Source organism: Protopterus annectens, chromosome 2.part0 (genome assembly GCF_019279795.1).
Source record: "Protopterus annectens isolate FY-2018-M chromosome 2.part0, PAN1.0, whole genome shotgun sequence".
In the NCBI taxonomy this organism is placed as follows: Eukaryota; Metazoa; Chordata; order Ceratodontiformes; family Protopteridae; genus Protopterus; species Protopterus annectens.
This window is the reverse complement of record NC_056728.1, coordinates 1,799,889,510-1,799,908,487: the sequence shown is the minus strand read 5'-3', so window position 1 is coordinate 1,799,908,487 and position 18,978 is coordinate 1,799,889,510.

Below are 18,978 nucleotides of genomic sequence, written 5' to 3'. Positions count from 1 at the left end.
CAAGTAACACGCATATGAGTTTATTTATGTCTTTTTCTGCATGGTGGGCATAACTTGCAATACATTGTTTTTATTCTTTTGCTGGAAATGTTAAGAGAATTTGGCTTTGGGTGGTGTGCTCAGTTTCTGATGAGATGGGAGTTTGTGAGTTTGTAGTTTTGTTACGTAGTTTTGTTTGTGTATTTTTGGGAGTGAACACATGAAGAGACTTGCACAGATCCATATGTATGAGGTTGGAGATTTTGCTGTGATGTTGTCATACTTCATGTCTATACCAAAGTTTGACTTCAAAACATATCCAGTGATCTACACAATCACCACTCAATCAACCAAACATTATCTACTTTACGGGGTATAAGCTCCAATGTTTTCTGAGACAAGCTGGTATCAGTTCAGTTGACAAACATGCAGCTGGCAACATCAGATATGGTGGTTTAAAGTAGAGGCTAGCTAGGTTGGGGCGAAGGGGGATGCTAGCCTGGGTGCAAAGTGTTAGGGGGTATGACTGGCAAATCCTGATCAGTCATACATAGGTTCATAGATAGGTACTAGGCTATCGGCCCAAGGGCTTACGTAAGCCTAGCCAACAAGGTTCCCTGGCTTACGTCACCCAAGAAAGTTATTTTCCTGTGCCACTGTCGAGCAGAGACACAGAAGTGATCCCCGGGGTGTATTTCCTATTTCCCATCCACTCATCAAGATTATTTTTGAAGAGTGCTAATGAAGAACTTTGCTTGACATAGATGGGTAGCCTGTTCCAGAGTATGGGAAGTCTCTGGGATAGGAATCTATCCCTCCAGCATGTCCTGTTTATTGTGGTGACAAGGTTTAGGTCCCTAGAGCGTGTAGCTCAGAGGGATTGGGATTTCTTTAGGTGTAGCATGTCCAACAGCTCTGGGTTTGACACAGCTTTATATGTTAGGCAGAGATCACCTCGGAGTAGGCGATATGCTACGGAGTAAAACTGGAGTTTTTTGAGATGGTCAGTGTAGGGCATTTGTTTGAGTCCAGTAATCCTCTTTGTGAGGTACTTCTGTGGCCTTTCCAGCTGCTGCAGATGTCTTGTGAGATACATTCCAAAAGGGACGTTGTACTCTATAATGGGTCTAATGAGTGTCGAGTAGAGGGGAACGATGACCTCTTTTTTCCTGGATGAGAACCCTTTTATGATGAGGTGTGCCACGTAGAAGGACTTCCTGACTACTGTGGCGATGTGACTATCAAAGGAGAGACTACTGTCCACCTGGGTCCAAAGGTCTCTTATCACGCATTCGGTGTTAAGTAGATTGCTGCCTATGTGGTTGTTCATGGGTACAGAGTTTTTACCAAAGGGGATGACACTGCACTTTTTGGCATTGAGCTTGAGGCCATGGCTCTGACACCTGGCATCTGTCTCAGAGAGGCCCTTCTGTAGGATGTTCACATCATTTGGGGACTTGACTATGGCTCCTAGTTTGCAGTCATCTGCGAACTTCGTTAGCCAGAGGCCTTCTGTGTTAGCACTTCAGAGAAGTAGATACCAAACAGGAATGGTCCCAGGATGGAACCCTGTGGTACTTCACTTGTCACTGGTTTGAGGTCAGATTTGGAGTCTGCAACTTTTACAGTGTGGGTTCTGTCAGTGAGCCAGCTGGCAACCCATCTTGTGACGTAGGGATTTATGCCTAGTTTATTGAGTTTAACTATAATTCCAGAATCGGGATGGTGTCGAAAGCCTTGGTGAGGTCAAGATAGGCTGTGTGAACCACCTTACCCTCATCTACGGCTTTGGTGACTGCCTCAAAGAAGTCGATCAGGTTCAGAAGGCATGATCTGCCTTTCACAAACCCGAACTGGGTGGGATCCAGAGTTTGGAGGTTACCAATGTCTTTGTTTATGAGTTCCATGATGATACATTCCATGGCCTTGCAGACCAGGCTCATCAGGCTAATAGGTCTATAGTTCCCGGGATCAGTGGTGGCATCCCCTTTGTGGAGTGGGATAACTGTTGCTGTGTGCCATTCAGTGGGCACAAAGCCTGATGCATGCATACTGGCATTTAGAAATGAAGTGTAAACTAAAGCATTGCTTATTATAAATGATGCAGCAAGCAATTTGCTACAGTTTAAAAGTACACAAGCATTTTTTGCTCCTCACCTTTGAGTTGAGTAGCTGAGGACCATAGATGGGGAAGAATGGACATGGCTTACTTCTTAGATAAGGACCATTTTTGTTCCTCAACTTAAAGTTGATGGGGATGCCAGACTGGGAGATGGCACTGATGCCAAAATAGCTAGTTTCGCCTCTGGTTTAAAGGAGAAATCTCCATTCACAATTGAATCCAGTAGCTGCCAGTAGTTCTTGCTGTTGCAAGGCAGATAGCACAGTACCTGAGCACACATACACAAGTTACAGACCCATTACCTTCAGAATCTGATGCCATCAGCCATGTGCTCTCTCTCACTCACTGTTTCTCTTTTTTACAGGTACAAATGCAGTGGCTGACTCCATCAACCACTACAGAGACAAACCTCTGTCAGCTTTTAAATTATGAGAGTAAGAAAAATTATACTTTACTTTGACTACAAGAACCAGGTCAGACTACTTGCTTCCATTTAATCAAACAGGTTGTTAACCTTGTCTATGTCAGTGACATGGCTTACAGAGTAGTTTTTATCTCCTCAACACAGCTGGTGATAGTTAGAAAAACAAATATGACTTGCTGTGTTCTTTTAATGCAACAGACTTATTTATTTATTTATTGCATTTGTTTACCAGGAAAGTCCACTGGGCCTAAAAGAGCCCATTTTCAGTGGAGGCCCCGGGGAGAAAAGTTCCAATGAGATACAGAAAAATTATAAACGTTAATTAGTACAGAAGTAGAAACAGTGTTACAGATAGTAAATATAGTAACATATATAGAATATATACATAAAAGCAGGATGTTATATTATTGTGCTATTCTTTCCTGTCACTTGACCAATCAAATTACTCCTTTTTTCTAAGACTTTTTTCTGATAGATTATATTGCCCACATCTTGTGTGTCATCGCTGTTGCAAATAACATATCAGTGTTGTGGCTTGAGATAAACATTCCCCTTGGACTTTAGGGAGAACAATTAAAATATAGAACATGATACAAAACTTTGATTGTTTTATCATTTTACACATTTAAATTAATTCTGCATCCTGAGCTTGCTTAATGACAAGTTATACATTTATATTCAAGCATTCCAAAAATAGCCTAACTTATTGAGAAAAAAACGTGAGCTTTTCCTGTTGGAGACTGGCATGTTATAGGTCTTCCAAGGCTCAGACATTTAATACCGAGGAAACAGTTTTGTGGTACTTGTAGCTGAAGACATACCCAGAGTGTCAATATCTGATGGCAACAGATCTTGTGACAATTTATCGTGTTTGCTTGACACTCTGGATGTGCCTGTGTACACTTCAGCAGGTTTATTAGACTTAATATTATGAACTATTTCTCCTTTTGATTTTATCTCACAGACTTATCCCACATTTTGAGCAAATGACTCTTATGTTTTTTTTTTACCACCTGAAGTCTTGAGATTAAATAATTTTGGCTGCTCTTTCTTTGTATTCCATGTTTCCTTCTTCTGCTATAATTTGCAGTTTGTTGTTTGAAACTTCATTTTTTAAGGCATTTTCCCCCTCATGGTGGTATTGATCTGATTTGTTTTACTTGCAGAATCTTGTGGTCTTGTGAGACTGACCACTGGATGGGTGTGTGGCAGCACTACTGTACCAGAATGAAGTAAGAGCTAAATTAAAGGACAAAGCTCTCAATTTACCAGTCTGTGTCTCCATCTGATATTTGGGTAGTGGCAGAAAGGATGTGATTGCAGGTGCAAGAGGCAAAAAGTGAGGTTTCTTTACGGATAGTTAGGCTCACTAAAAGGCAACCCCAGGATAGACCAATGATATGTTGGAGAGATTGTCTTTCAGCTTGTTGTAGAATCCTGTAGGAAGAGCTGGAGAATGTTGCCTTGGCCAACAATGTTTGGTTCACTTTGACAGGCTTGTGATCACTGCATCCCTCACTAGGACAAACAATTAAGAAAATTGATGGATGGATGGATGAATATTTTCCAAAAAAGATGACCTGTAATCATTACTGGTATTATTATACATTTTTAGCTAGTTGTGTACTTTAAGCAAGCTTTTAATAGTGTGGAGTTGCTAAATGTCCTGTAACCCTTGGAGGCTTTCATTGATTGAGTGTCCGCGACTACTGATTGACAGTATGTGCAAGGGATGTTTTTTCTGATGTGATGGAGCAGTATTTTTGATGAGAGAAAAAAAGAAAGAAAGGAAGGTAGGTGATATAGAGGATGTGCACCTTACAGGTTTACAACCCTCACCAGAAGGGAGGGACATTGATCTCTACATAAAGTAGTATGAGTAGGAAGGTAGTGAGGCCACCTTTTGCAAGTTTAGATAGTTGATGAAAGCGTGCTTTGTAGTAGGGAGTAGGTTGGTCTTGCTCGGCTAAGTTGGTAGGTCCATGTGGGGTAGATTCAGGTTTTACTAGAAGGCCTTTATGTATTTGTAGGTGTGCCGGAGAGTCTGGATGTTTAGGTTTGTAAGTGTAACGGTGTCGAACAGAATAAACTGCTAAGAAGCATGGTTCTTAGCAGTTGAAGTAGTTGTCCTAGGGGAACCCCAGAAGTTCTGTGTATGGCAGCTACTTTAGGAGTAGCTGTTTGGTTCATTTAGTATGGTATTGGGTTGCCATCTGTGAGAAGCAGTACTATGCTGCTGGTGTGACTGCTGTAATCAGAACAAGAATGAATAGCAGGAATGGCTTGTGGTAGTATGGGGACTGAGAGATGTGCTGTACATCCTAATCAACAGGCTGTAAGGAACATAAATCTGTGAATGTACACACATGGCAGTTTCCACAGTTTGTGTAAGTTTGAAGTAAGAAATGACTGAATTGGTTGGGGGCAGTGCTGAGATGTTTAATGCAGTATGATTGAAGATTAAAGATAATGATAAAGCTTTCAGTTTATTCATGTGATCTGGGAGTTGGCAGCTGGTCAGGTATGGAGACGTGAATATGACTATTAGATTAGCAGATGTGTGCAGGTATGGGTTGTATCGAACTACATGTTTTATTTTTCTTTCAGTGTTAGTGCATATGAAAAATATTGGCAGTCTGCTCTTGAAAAGAGGTAATGACAGTGGGTGAAGTATGAGTCTGGGGCAGCAATGTGTAGTAATAACTATGAGGTTCACTGCCTGTGTGAAAAAAACAGCAAAACTGCATCTGCGATGCTATGGAGGTGTGAATGACTTTTATTTTTCTGTAGTAGTCTTTATGAAAGACATGACCTTTTAAAGTTGAATATTTGGTAATCCAGCATTTCTCTGTGCTGTGGTATACAGTTAGAAGGGGTGACTAATATCTTGTCTTACAGATAATTTATTTTCTTTCAGATGTTCACTTTGTAGCTGAACAGGCATCAGGCAATAAAGGCCATGTCCCAAATCTGACGTGAACTCAGGATTACACAGCAGATGGATTGCAGTATAGCTTGAGCTGATCAGGGAGTTAGCATTTGTTAAGACATTATCAGCTGTTCACTGTATGGTTGTGTTTTCAGTGTTCTTATTCATTGTAATGTGAAATGTTCTGTTCTGATGCATTTGTGGTCTTTTGTAAATATAGGGTAACCATATGCAGGCTATTACAGGCAATATATTGCGAGGTCTTTCATTTTATAACTATAAAAGCACTACTTTTCCCACCTTCAGAACAGTTTACGGTTAAATGTTTCATTAATATTTTTACTGCACTAACTGAGTAATAGCTCTAAACTTTACAAGAAAACTTGACCTCTGTAAGATCCTTGGAGAAAGATGGCATGGTACTCATTAATGTGCTTTTGCACTTCCTTTCTTCCTTGTCAGACTGACAGGTCATGCTTAACCTGTTACTAAGAGAGTTAAGGAGTGATACTGGATGCTTTTACAGCTCATGGCAGTGTTTATCTCGTGATCACATATTGTTTCTATGTTTTTTCTTTTTCTTCCTTGCTGCCTGATGACTATCAGTCCTCCTCATGGCCAACTAACCCTTTCATTCCATCTTAAGAGCCAGCTGAGAAGGGTTAACATTTAGGCAGCAATTCGGAGTGTTTTAATTTTAATCCTAACCCTACAGGCTATGTCCAGTGACATGTTCCTGGGTTCAATGTGCAGTGGGTGCCAGTGTGCCAGGGAAGGCATGTCACTGACTTCTGCAAGTGACTTCTCCTCTCAAGAGTGTCTGCCCTCCTAAGAGCCAGTGCATTTGGTATCTCCACTCCCTACCAAAAGAAATGAGGATTGAAGAAGTTTCCTCACTCCTTCCTTCCTTCTACCAGCGTCAACAGGTATCTGATCCTGTAATCGAACTCAAATGGACAAAAGGCCTGAGATTATACTGTAGTAACTATATTGTGCTGGGGAATGTCAGAGGGGCTGAAAGGAGAAAAAATACTGTACATGTATACTGTGCATATGTATGTGTGTATGTGTATGTGTGAAGCATGTTGAAACACATTACTCTGATCAGCATTTATTTCACTTGATTGCAGCCAAACATTAGACATACATGCATTTATAAGGTTGTTATTCTTTTGGAATTGGAGGAGGCCATTTCTAAGTAAAAGTAACTGATTCCTTCAGTCACATAATCACAGCTCAGTATTCATTGATCTGGCTTTTTGTGAAAACTCTGGGTGTGAAAAAAGGTGAGGTACATTACTATTGGTAGAAGATCTTTCTGTTTCACAGTAAGACATCATTAGTATTTCTAGTCATAACGTGGTTATTTTTAAGGAGTGCCAAGGCAGTCTGTATCTAAAACATAGAAGATATTATGAAACTGACCAGTGGATTGGTGCAGTGGCAACACTACTGTAAGTGTTGTACTGGACTGTATTAGTGAAGCAAGACTAGTACAAAGGTAGGAAATTATAAAGATATCAGAGCTGAAATTCACTGCATCAGTTAGATTTTTCAGGGAGACTCTTCCTCATAGTAAATGATAAATCTGGTTTGTCAAGGCAGTAGGAATGCATATATGTTTGAGGGGAGGGAATATGAGAAAAAATCACAATAGCTTTTATACATAGGCAGTTTGTATGAATTTTTGACAGACAAAGCTTCATGTGACCTGTGAAACGTGGCATATTCTACTAGAAAAGTCTGTTTGGAAAAATATTTGAAACATTTGCTATGTTGTACTTACTGAATACATTCTGGCTATGTCACATTGATTGTACTTTCAGAATTGTTACTTTCTTTTCTTATTTTACAACATTTATGCTACATATTTCATTCCTTTTGGTTAAGAACAAATGTACACATCTTCTTCTTTTCATTGGGCAGATACATAACTCACAAAATCAGACAAATATTGTGTTGTTTTAACACCAGAACTAAAACCATTGTTTATTTTCCCCTACAATGCGATATTTTCAGAAATTTAAAATGACCGAACATAGCTATAGAAAACATTACCAGTTATTAGTCCAGTAATTTTGAAGTGACACTCAAGTAAAATAATGCTGATTTGTTATCTTTGCACCTAGAAGTACAACCTAAGTATAGTTTATAAATGCATACCCAGATTTGTTGTTTAAAAATTACTAGAAAATGACAATCCTATTTGGAGATATGACTCTACTGATAGGAGATATCAATAAGGCTACCTTGGCATTAGTATGTGACAGGCTGCCAATTTGCATCCTGTTCAGTTTCTGTGAGGTGTGGGTATGTCAGCTATTTTCAAGGTGGGAATTGCAGTTCTGGCCAACAGCATATCTATATCGAACTGGTATTATACCAGAAGTAAAACTCTTATGTATTTCTTCAGAAAAGCAACATTTCCTGTCACTGGCAAGATGTCACCATCAAAACGTCCTGCAAAGACCATGGTAAAAAAGCCTAACCAATTTCTGTATTGTGATACCTTTAAGTGCTTTGTGGAAGAACGGCTGCCATGGGTGCAGTCTGTACCAGAGTGTCCGTATATAATTCTCAGAAAGTTTTAGTAATCACTGTCAAAAAGTTATTGACATATTGCCTGATAGATATATGAATATACAGTCAGTTCACTGTGTACTTGGTTTCCATTAGGTGTGGCTGTTTGATTTCACATTATGGTGATAAATGCAATATATGCCCAGAATATATTTGTACTGAGTTTTCATAACATTAGAATTAAACATTATGTCTTCACGACTGAACATTTCTCTCACAAAATGATGGTACCATCGAAATTCTCTCTACAGACTATGGCAGTGTGGCAGAGCAGATTCAGTCCTGTTCTGTATTTAAGTCTTTAAAGGTAGAGTAGCAGGCTTGAGTATATTTCATACAGAAATATTTAAATATATATATTTTTAAAAGTTTAATAAGGAACTGTCAAAGAAGGGTTGACATATGGCCTGTGATGCATATGTACTAAATGCTAGATTTGTGCATGTATGATAGGGCCACTGTGGTATGTTGCAGCCCAGCTATGTGGCATAGAGGAGTGATTGTGAACCAGATGATCCATGTTTGAACATGTGATGGAAAAATTGGGCAGAAGAGGGGAAGTAAGCACCTACATCAGGTGTCCCATCCTGGGCGAGGTGGCTTTGTTTCAACTGATTACCAGCATGTAGATGGAGACTTTCACAACACTGAAATAACCAGTATTGAGAAGGTGGGCTCAATAATCCCAAGCTAGGAATAGTAGACCTCACTGGTATGTGGGTGAAAGCACTCATAAACTTTGGAAAGTGTGTAGAATGCCCTTTGGTGATGAAGATGCTCATATCACCCACCAGGGGAGGAATCTGAGCCTTAAATAGAATCATTCTCATTACTGGGGTGCTATATATGTGTGTGTGTGGGTGTGCATATATATATATATATATATATATATATATATATATATAGAGAGAGAGAGAGAGAGAGAAAGATATGCATCTGGAGTGTTTCTCCTCGGGCCTCTGCTGAAAATTGCCTTTGTTCCGAGTCGGAGTTTCCCAGTAAACAAATGTTAAATAAATGTATATGTATAAAAAGTGTACACACCCCTGTTAAAATGCCAGGTTTTTGTGATATAAAAAATAAGACCACAATAAATCATTTCAAAACTTTTTCCACCATTAATGTGGCCTATAACCTATACAATTCAATTGAAAAACAAACAAATCTGTTAGGGGAAAAAATATAAAAACATAAAAAACGTACAATATGCATTGGTGTGCACATCCTTAAACTAATACTTTTTTGAAACACCTTTTGATTTAATTACAGCATTCTTTATATATATATATATATATATATAATTAGCTTAATTCATTCAGATGGTGAATGTCATGACATACGTGCATAAGAAATTTGATGGAAAATTATAGTGTGTCAGAAATACAGTCCTATATATGTCACTAGTAGGTATTTATAAACTTTATGTTTTTTATTTTTTTTTAATTCAGTTCACTACAAATATATATATTTAAATTATATTCGGGCTGACAGATTTGGTAAATATCAGAATGACTTAAGTGTGATCTTTTTGACAGAACTAAATGTAACAGTTTCCTTAGAAATGTGGTATTTTCTGCCATTTCAAATATTTTAGCAAAAAAATTAAAAGTTTTAATTTGTGTAGCCTTACGTCCATCCATTTGAGATACATTGACTTTTTGTGTTTAGTTCTTTTAGCTCATGTATTGTGTTTTGGGTGAGTAATTGTATGTCTTGTCTGAAAATGTAAGAAAAGTTTGAAAGCAGTATAGAGGATTAAAATTTATAGGTATGGTCAAATTGTACAGGAATGTCCATTTGAAACTGGCAAGCTAGAGTCATTTCTTTTCAGAATAATGCATGTGAAGTTATTAAAATGTAAATGTCTTTGCTATGACTTCAAGTCTACAAAGGCAATACATTTTGATATCAAAATATTTTCATTCTTTTAAAGCTTGGCTACATAAAAAGATATCAAACTTCTAAAAAAATTATAGATTACTATTCCCAGTAAATGTCATAAGAGTATGCCAGACCATTTTGTAGCTACAAACTTTTATATGGAGGGCCCAAAGTAGCTAAAACCATCAGTAAGAGATTTGATCAGTTTTGACAATGCTCAGAATTACTGACTCTTATAGGAGCATAATTGCTTAGTCATAGCAGGTGAGGAGAAGTGGATTTTTAAAACTGATTTGCATGGAGGTTAAGTTTAGCAGCACAAGGGCTACAACAGTGGATAAAGGGGACAGATAGGCGAAGGCTGGCTATAGATCATTACGTATTGCAGAAAGGTTCCTGTTTTGGAGCTGCAGATGGTGAACAAAAATGTTTATGATGTCTACTAAGTGGGATGGAAAGAGACTGAATGATATTGATTAGGAGGTGAAGGAATAGGAAAGTAAGATGGAATTTACTTGAGAGATATTCATTCATCTGGAGTCAAGGGAGGCATGTTGCAGATACAGATGGAAAAGTATAAAAATGAATGTACAGCAGTGTCCAAAACAATTAATACAATAGACATTGGTTTGGAGGCGCAGAAAGTGTTTGGGAAACTAATAGCGTTTTAATAAATATACATGAAGCTGTGAGTCTTTACTTTCTGTGATTACTAGTAATAAATGGGAAGAGGGTGAATTAATTTTACTGAGGGAGAGAACAGAGCAATGATGATTCCATGGAGGGCTTCTGAAAGCATGGATAAGTTTTTTCTCAAAAATTTTTTTATTAATTATATGAATAGCAAGACAATTAAAAGATTATACATAACAAGAAGGCATAAATGAACATATAACAATTTATCTAGTGATAACAATCTTCATGAGATTTTGATAAGTTATTTAGAAATAAAACATACACCATATGTACACTATATACAAGTTAGGCAACCTGAGAGAAAAAAAAAAAAAAAAAAAAATATTTAACATTAACTATTTAATATGTTTAGAAACTTTTCTAACACAACCTTTCTAATAGCTTTTTTTTTTGGACTTCCACCTAAGTATCTTTGAGCATCAATAAATTTAAAAGCCATTTTCTGGAAAGTAACCCATTTTAATTTAGAACGATCAATCCAATTTTGTATTATATAAAGTTTTAGTAATGAGCAAATAAAAATGATAACATGAATATCAACTTTTGAAAGATGAATCAATGGAATATGTAGAATAGCAAATTCCCACGTCAATGTGGATTTTTGATATCCCATTTTCTGCAGTCTGACTTTCAAAGATGTCCACAATCTGTGAGAAAAATGACAATAGCATAGAATATGAAGGAGGTCTGCTTGGGGATGAGAACAGCATGAACACGAAGGGGACTTATTTGGGTTAAATTTGTTTAATTTGATTGGGGTAAAGTAGGCATCATTATTAATCATTAATTGTGTGTATGCTAATTTTTTAAAAGGGATAAATTCCTTAGTGTGTCTAATAGCCAGGACTTTCTGGGATTCTGACAATTGGGAATTATAATTCAACCAAACATTAGATAAAAGACAGTTGTGGTCCATCATTAAAGAATTAATTAATTTATATGAGTTTGAGAGCATTTTATCAGATGATGAAAGTATTTTGATAATCGTGTTAAGGTTTTTCAATTGTGAGTCTATGTGGACCAGAGATACAAATTTGTTTTTAATTATTGCTCTTAGTTGTGTAAGAATTGGTGAGTAATTCCAGTTTACTTTCAATAACTTACACCAGTCAGATAAAGGCAATTCAAGATATTTCAAAACATCTCCTACTTTTAGATTTTTAATTAAAGGATAGTTTGTTAAGTTCAAAAGTTTATTGTCCAATAATATATTTGGGTTTAAATGAATTGGCTGAACATGGTGCGAGATCTTTTCTAGTTTACACATTTTGAGTAAGGTTTGGAAATCTCTAATCTTTTGTTTAAATACTGTAGATATATTTTTAATAAATAAACTATCCAGAGAGATAAAGGGAATAGCTTCAGGATTTAAATTATTAGAAATGACATAATTATACCATAATTTTATCCATAAAGAGTGATTTGGATAAGAAGTGTTATTGAATTTAGAGATAGTAAGAAGTTTATTGGATGAGACAATCAAATAATAGAGATAAAGATTAGCTAAACCCAAACCTCCCTTGTCCTTCGAAAATGTCATTCCAGAATAGGAAATTCTAACAGATTTAGGGAACCATATGAATTTTGCCAAAGCTTTATTTACAGACTCAAAAAATTTTTTTTGAAATTATCTGATCAGATGATGAGAATTGGTAAAGAAATTTAGGCAGAATATTCATTTTAATAATGGCCACCCTTGAAAGAAATGAAAGGTTTAGATGCTTCCATCTGTCCATATCAGACAATATAGAGTTCCATAATTTATTAATATTATTTTGAAAGGAAGATTTATTAAGGGCGGCCACGGTGGTGCAGTGGTTAGCATTGCCGCCTCACAGCAAGAGGTTCTCCGGTTCAATCCTCGGCTGGGGTGCCTTCTGTGCGGAGTCTGCATGTCCTCCCTGTGGTCGCGTGGGTTTCCTCCGGGTGCTCCGGTTTCCTCCCACATCCCAAAGACATGCTGCAGGTGGATTGGACACTCTAAATTGGCCCTAGGTGTGCATGTGAGTGTGCCTTCTGTGGAAGGTTGGGCGCCGGGCTGGCAACTCGACACCGTAAAACTCCACTGCCATTCAATGTGCGGACAAGGTGATCCGCTGTGGCGACCCCTAACCGGGAAAAGCCGAAAGAAGAAGAAGATTTTGAAAGGAAGATTTATTATTGTGTTCTAAATTGATTCCTAAATATTTTATATTATAAGTAAACTGAAAATGATCGTCTGGAAACAAAAAAGATTTGTGTGCTAAATGATTTAAGGGAAAAATATGAGTTTTTGTAGAATTTAAAAGATAGTTGGAAACCAAAGAAAAATAATCAATAGAATTCATTATTTTCCTGTAATGAAAGCATGGATAAGTTATAATTAGAGTATAGAATGTGCAGGGCCTTAACTCATTTGATAAAGTAAAAAAGTGCCATTTTCCAGTAGAAGCAGATGTCAGTGAAGCTTGTGGCAGTGTCTGAAACTCACTCAGACAACTGAAAAGAAAATGCTTGGAGAAGATATTTTGGGGGAAATAGAGGTGAAACTCTCATCAAATGAAAGAAACAGGTGGTTTTGGAAATGTTTATTGTATTAATGTCATAGGTGATGCTTGAGGTGATGGTGATGCAGGCTAACAAAGGAGAGAAAATGTTTTTTGAGAAAGTGGAGTGCAAAGAAGGAGAAACAGAAGAATTGCCCCTTTGTTGAAACAGTGATAGCTATGAGTAGATCAAGGAATTGGGAATGGTGCTAGATGTTTTGCAAGCAGGAAGAATGTTGCTGTTGTGATACTGGGAGGTTATTTAAATCTTGTGATGGATAAGTGTCGTATAAGAATGGTAAAGAGGAAAGCCAGAGATTTAAGGTAAGAGTGTGTCAAACTTGTTAAAAGAAGATAAGGGACTCTACGGTATGTATGTCAGTTTATATGGTTTGGAAGGTTGAGAGGAGAATGGGGTATGGAGGGATGACAAACTGCAGTGTTCCTAGTGTCTGGCCATCCTCTTATTGAATGTGTAGTTAAGATGGGGTGACAACAAAGGTTTCATTTAGAATGCATAGGGATTTGGTTCTTTTGCAGATTGTGGATGTATGGGATTTAATTACGGGATTAATGAAGGAGAGAATTATGAAAGGAAAGGAACTGGGTGAGGGAAAAGAAAAGTTACGTTTCATGTGATTATGAATCTGATATAAGCTGGGAAGGAGAATGTTTTGAAATACAAGGCATGTGAAACAGGGAATGTGGAAATCAGGTGGCAGTAACAGGTAGTATTGACAGCTAGAGACAGCACAAATAGAACTAAGTAGCAGTTGTAGGATATGGCTTTAAGGTAAAGAAAAAGGAGATGGAAAGCACACTCAATATAAATAGGTTTGAAGAAAACTAGACACTTGCTTTGAAAAGAGGCAGGTTTTTGGATGAGATATTTCTGTGGCTGGATTTGATCATAGGCATTATAGGTAGAATGATGATATAGTTATGCTGAAGAATGATGTTTGAAAGAAATAAAGCAGTTTTTCTCCCTCTCTCTGTCTCTGCCTCTCTCTCTAGGTGAAGAAGTGTAACATAAGTAAGTAAGATTTCTGGAGGTGTTTACAGGTGAGGCAAGTGCTTGTACCTGGAATGGAAAAGCCATGTCTGTCAGACTCATGAAGACAGATATGTGAATGGGCAAGAGAAACTATGTGAGAGGGTGGTGTCATGCAGTTTACAAATGGAGAGACCCATTGTCGGATGTATATAGGAAGTAGGAAAGTTGCTGGGAGGAAGAGTTGGGAGTCGAAGTGGAAGAAATTAACTAAAGGGCTGGTGAGTGAGCATCTGAAGGAAAGAAGTAGAATTACAGAGGAAAAAGCAGTGTTGAGGTGGCGTAATACCAGGACAAACCCAGACAGATGATTGTGGGACAGCAGGGGAATGCTTGAGATTTAAAAGGCCAAGCGCTCTTTTATTCCATGATTTGTACAAATATTCTGTTAGTCTGTCGGAGTGGGGATTTTGAGAAGGTGCTTAATGACACTGAAGAATTTACTACCAATTTTGATGGAGATGGTAATATTGGAGGCTGGTGATGGCCAGAGTGGGTGTTGCCCGATTGCCAAAAGTGGTGGAGAAATTGGCTCTGTATGATGCTGAGTTTGTGTGGTTTAGTTGGTAGAGAATATTGATGGTACCAAGTGAATTTGAATAGATAAGGATAGTTTTGAGGCTGGTGGAGAATGAAAGCTGAAAAACAGTAGGAGCAAGTTTAGTGTGAAGTGGAGAAAGTGTTTTAATGTGGTTCAAGAAGCTACATGGGATGAGGTATGGGGTTCATTAGGTAGGTATGAGAATAGTAAAGTAGCTCAAGTGAATGATGAAAGTGTTTAGTGTAATAGCTGAGACAGGCCTAGAGTGTGCAGAGAAAGATAATTGGAGAAGCATGAGCTGGGTTGTGGGGTTGGGGTAAGAGTATGGAAGTCAAAACTTATGGGATGGAAGTCCTAATCCAGGGTATATTTGGTGGAAGCATGGAAGACAGAGGTGACGTGATAACTTTTATTAGATCAATGTAAGTTTTACATTTTTATTAAGAAGATTCCATCATTGTGAGTTAATAAGCTTTTGATGCTAGTTACAGTGCTTTTGCCCTTTAACTACTAATCATTTTCAGAAGGTATGTCTTCAAAATACTGCCTGTTTTGGGCTATTTTGCTCTTTGCATTTAAAAGCCTGCATCTCTAAAATGATTCTAACTTTATTCATAAAAATTTCCAGGAATGCTATTGACATAATTAGCTATAAAGAGATTCGGATGAACACCAACCCTCAAAGATAACAAAGCAGCTGCATCTTGAATTTTAATACAAAAATTTTATTTTTATGTCTCAACATATACAAAGAATAAAAAGATCAGTTTTATGGAAAAACATATTGTCATTTTAGGTCTGAAATTATACTAACATCATATACTTCTGTTTCTGATAGTTTTATTTATTTTACTCTGAAGAAAACTGAAAGCTACACATTTGTTTTCAGATGACTTTTATAAAAGTTGCATTGTCTCAATTTACAAAGGCCATTCTGGCCAGATTCTCTTCTGAGTTCACATGGCAATATCTCTTCTGTGTAAAGGTATCCTTTGAAATTTGTAGGACAAGACCCCTTGAAAATCCCACTTTGGTTTTTGCATTGTACAGCTTAATAATATTTATGGAAAGTAGGCAACAGAATGTCAAATATTTGCATGCCTTTTAGAGCATATAATATCAGATGGTGCAGTGGTGCATCAGTAGCGTTTTTCACCTCACAGCAAGAGGTTCTCTGGTTAGGTTCTCAGCTGGAGAGCCTTCTGTGTGGAGTCTGCATATCCTCCCTGCATTTGTGTGGGTTTCCTCTCATGTTACAAAGACATGAGTCTGAAGCATTTCTCCCCGGGCCTCCGTTGAAAATTTGCTTTGTTCCAAATCGGACTTTCCCGGTTATTAAATGTTAAATAAATAAATATAGTATGCATACTTTGCTATAACATATAAAAATGACAAAAAGTTATTATCTTTTCTTCAGAAGGAGTATTATTTTTGTTCTTTTTTCATAAAAACGCAACATTATATTGCTTCATAGTTTCATAGGAAGTTACTAGGCATGCAGTCCGGGAGATCATTAAGGAGTCTGGCCCAGATTCCCAATTGCCCTAAAGCACTGTGGTTAAGAGACTTGCTCAAGAACGTACAGTAGGCAAGCGAAGGCTAAAGGACTCAAACCCTCAACTCTAGGAAGTAGCTTGTTAATTTCTCATAGCATGTGTCCTTTGTGTTAACATGACAGTGAGAAAATTCTCACTTAGTTCAGGATTCCAGATTGATATGATTTAGATACATACTCCCAGGGTTTCAGAAATGCTTATAGTGGGTGGGAAGTCTTTAACACCACTGATTTCCCACCCATGGTAAGCTTTTCCAATTCTTAGACTCCCCTACTACTGAGGTTTCCTACTAGCAAGACCTTCAACATGGAGGATGGTCTCACTGGCATGTTTGCATGCTAATGATGCAGTCCGAGAGAGTGGCTGATTCTAATTAGCCATGTTCTCACCTCTTCAAAATGCCAGTGACTCCTGGTTTACACTGTTGATTGATCATTGCTAGAGGAAAAAGTGAATGATGTCAAAATATGGTGGTCACCCATTCATTCCTGTTGAAGCAGTAGTGTTGTAAGTAGGTTCAGAGAAGACGTGAGGGAGGTATCATGTATATGTGAGTGAACAGCTGTGTCTGTAGGAGCATGAATGAAACTGGATGAGTGTGTATATGTGTGTATGTGTCTGTCTGGGTGGTCATACTATGGGGGTTTGGTAAGAAAGTGAAAATCTGGATGTGTGTGTTTCTCTGTATGTTTCCATGAGTGAGTGAGTATGAAAGGTTGCAATTGCTAAAGTGATGCATGGGTCGATGGAGGAAAAACACTCCCAGCATAAATTCTGACAGAGGTAATGAGTTGATAATGATGTGTACCTCATTGCAGCCATAACTGTCTCTGAATTTTCTCACTGTCATGTAAATTAATGTACCTGCAGTAAGCAACTTTTGTGAGTGGTAAGGATCTTTTTTGAATTCCAGGGACTAAGTTTGTTAGCTTGAAAAAATGCAAAATATGCATTTTTGTGAAAAATTAAAATCAGAACAAATAAATGGCTATACTACAGTATTGGTAGTATCTAGCAATAAACAGCAGTTTTCCTGTAACTGTATTGCAGCAAATTTCCTAGAATATTGTGGCAAGACCTACAGGTACAAAATGCACTTAGTTGGTGATCCCCTAATATTGTGATGAAAGTGAAAGAAAAAAATCACAGTAATATATTTCAACTTGCAGCTCTCGGACAGTATACATCATTCCCACTCCTTACTAATCCACATCAATTATTAAATTATTATGTTTACCCAAACTGTCCTTTGCTTTCTTTCACTGACTGCCATCCTGAAACAGATAACTATCTCTAGGAGTCACCTATGATGTGTGTTCACCAAAAGTGGTAAAATGACAGCCACAGTAATGTATTTATTGTAACTTGCTCCTATAGGGCACCACAAAATTGATTGCCTTAAAATTAAATAAAAATAAATAAATAGTTACAGGTGTATTGTGCCATGGGCATTGGGCACTATTATTACTGCCTCCAAATCTATCTGGTTTCTTGTATAAAAAAAAGTAAAATAAATGATCACAGTAATATATCTCGTAACTTTCAGACACTGTGCTCCGTTCTACCTCTTCAGTCTTTGGCAGTGATCTCTGAAGAATGTTAATATTGAGACTGAAAGTGGACCTCCAGCGTTCATGGTGCCACCTTCATTAAATGCATTTGAAAAGATCTAGCATCAACCAGACAATCAGGCATATTAAAGGTTTAATTTTCTTTTCTAAACTAGAATGAATCCCTCTTTTTAGCAGCCATAACATTCACATGAAGGGTGGTATAAAGATTGTTAGTCAGCCTTGTATTGTCTTTGGTTTCCGCTGTCAAAAATGCGTTCAGGATAAAGAAATCAGCATTGTATCATATAAACTTTATTGTATGCAGTCATTCTTCTTGAGTACTATTTTCTACAGTTACATTAATCTTATGTTAAAGTTGCATTATTTATGTCTCAGAAATTGTGTAGAGTTGTTAATTTAAAGTATTAGGCTAGCGGTCTCTTTTGGCAAGCCACTCTTGCCTTTATGTCCCCCCAACCTGTATGTATACATATGCATATGCATATGCATATATATATATATATATATATATATATATCTCAGTTATTTAATATATATATATCTCAGTTATTTACTGTTATTGGTTTATATTGCGTACATGTATTCAGTTGTTTTTTAGTTTGGTTATTGATTACACACACATACACACATATGCATATATATGTATATAATATATATATATGTATATATATATATATATATATATATATATATATATATATATATATATATATGGTTCCCTATCAGAAGCCTGAAACACTATAAGCTTGAAAATCAAAATCCTGAAACCAAAAGCCTGAAAATTCAAAATCCCGAAAACCCAAAACCCCGAAACTCAAAATCCTGAAAACACAAATAATGCTAATATGTCACTATAAAGACACTAATATCTACCAACTGACCCTGACCCTAACCCTAACCCTAAGGTCCGTCAATATCGCACACTCACCTGACCGCGCCCTAACCCTAACTCACTTAAACCGCCCCTAACCCCAATATTTGTCACTATTGCATACATGCCTAACCTGCCCTAACCCTAACTCACTTAAACCGCCCTAACCCTAACAAAAACCAATCAAGACACTTACCTGAACCCAACGCATGACCTAACACCACAGGGCTAACAATAGCAAAGCCACAA